Below are 2,285 nucleotides of genomic sequence, written 5' to 3'. Positions count from 1 at the left end.
TCCCAATGGCTTCTCTCCCATACAGGTCTGTTTTATGTTCTTTTCAGCACTCGTTAGAATCAAAATCATTTTGTACTATCTCCCCTGATTAGAAAGTGAATTCCTTTAGGGTAGAGACCTGTTTTCTCTTGTTCGGTGCTGTGTTCCCCAGCCTAGATCATCATCTGAAATACAGCTCCAGAACAATAAATGTCGACTGAATAAACATCCACATGGGACAGGTTTTTATTAGTTACACTTCACAGACCAGAATCCTCCATGCTCAATTCTGAGCACAGCTCTTCATTCCCTTCAGTGTGTGGTTACAAGTGGGCTCTGGACCTCGATGTCCTGTACTTAGACCCAGCCACCCTTCTTACCTCCCAGCTGCAGTTTTTCCATCTTTGAAGTGGAATGGTAATTGCACATACCTCATAATGTTGATGTGAAGGTTAAATGTGTTAATATCTGTAAAATGCTTACAGTCATGCTTGGTGTCTTACTACTATTCCCTTGCATCCGGCACAGTGCCTGGTACGAGGTGGACACCAGTAAATAATTGCTAAATTCGGTTTATAGCGCACTAATTTTGCCAGGCCTTCATTAATCATTTGGGTGGATTTTTTAGAAAGCCTCGCAGAGATGATATAGTATGAGAGAAATGGTGTACAAGCAGAAAGTTAAAAAACATCCCAAGAATAGGATGGTTGTTGAAGAAAAGAAATACAACTATATGTCACCTTGGAACCTGATCATGACTTTGGCATTCAGAAGTGGAGTGGGCTGGAAGTGTGGTTGGTGGAGGAAGGACTGAGTTGGCTTTCATGGAATGAGAAGGAGGTGAAACAGGTGAAAGGAAGAGGGAGTTTTGCCAGGTGTGGTTTACAGTGAATGAGAGGGCCTAGTTCTAGCTTCCGATTGATTAACAAGTTGTTGGCTAGTCTTGCCTAATCCTAGCAGGAAGACCTCAGATTTTGTAATTTCACCTGGAGGCGAAGCCATTGATAGGCAGGTATGTGTGCAAATGATTCTCCCCAAATGGAACCCATTTTTCTATAGGTTATATGAGGGTACCACGATCCCCGAAGCTGGTTAGGAGGGTATAACATCACTCAAGTTATGAAGGAAGCTCCCAGAGGGCAAAGAAGCAGTGATGTCACAGAAGGGCGATGGCATCTTGGGAGGAGGGGATGGAAGGGGCTTCCATCACCAGGGGAGCCAGCCCTGGCTCTGGTTACTTCAACCTCAGTACCAGAGGAGGAAGGTAAGTGTGGGTGTCTTTAATGGTTGTATCGGGTTTTTGGAGGGAGCAGGTAGATAAACAGTAAGACTTCTTTCTCAAGTCTCTGCCCAGCTTCACTGGTCTCTTTCTCTTCCCTTTTTTATCTTTGGAACTCTCATCTAAACCTCTTTCAATACTTGAGATCATATCTGCTTTATGTGTCACACAGGTAGTCCAAACTAAGAGGCCAAATGAGGGAAATGCAAGGCCTAGAGCAGGGAGGGGTCAGAGTGACGAGCTGACCTCAGGATGCAGAGAGAAGTGCACCAGCTTTTGAGGCATCCTTTGTCCTCTAAATGCATAAGATGAAGTCCCCTTGCTTGAAGGAACAGAGAGCCTCCAGAGGTTTTGAGGGTGCTGCTTTCTAACCCATGAGCCTGCCATTTGGTAACCATAGATGGTTACCAAAATGATGTTAGACAGGCAGGGCCCTTTCCTTACTTCCAGAGGATAATCTAAATGGAAATACACGTGTGTATGTGTGTGACACAGTGACATAATTTGATTCAGGTGAAAATGACTGATATAAGTAAGCCTTTCTGGAAAAGTCTCTTCAGACGAGGGAAAATGGTATCAAGGTAAAATTTCCTGAGTCTCAGAAGTCAAGGGGCTAAGTGAGAATGGAAAATAGGAGAACACGTAAAAGCTATGACCCTTTTTGGAGCACCTTCTGCGGATCTCATTTCTCAATGATAGTGTGGGAACACACACATATTTTTATAACCTAATTTGCTCTGAAAATATGTATGTCTGATATCTAGAGGCATGAAGGCCCAGAATAAGGTGGGGAGGACAAAGGAGTTTTTAGCCAGTTGATTTTATGAAAAGAAACCCTTTAAAAAAATCCGCTTTCAGAATTTTTTTCATCTTTCCAATGTTCACAGGAGGAAGAGAGAAGAACTGGGGCTGTGGTGGAGAGAGCTGGCATAATAAGCTCTTCTCGTTAACTGGAGCCCACATGGCAGTAATTACAAATTCTAGGGAGAGAATCTGCACCTTTAACCTCCCGTCGAGTGTTAGTGAT

The sequence above is a fragment of the Pteropus vampyrus genome, unplaced genomic scaffold (genome assembly GCF_000151845.1).
Source record: "Pteropus vampyrus isolate Shadow unplaced genomic scaffold, Pvam_2.0 Scaffold100, whole genome shotgun sequence".
Classification (NCBI taxonomy): domain Eukaryota; kingdom Metazoa; phylum Chordata; class Mammalia; order Chiroptera; family Pteropodidae; genus Pteropus; species Pteropus vampyrus.
The sequence above is the reverse complement of the archived record's forward strand: the minus strand, read 5'-3'. Positions refer to the sequence as shown.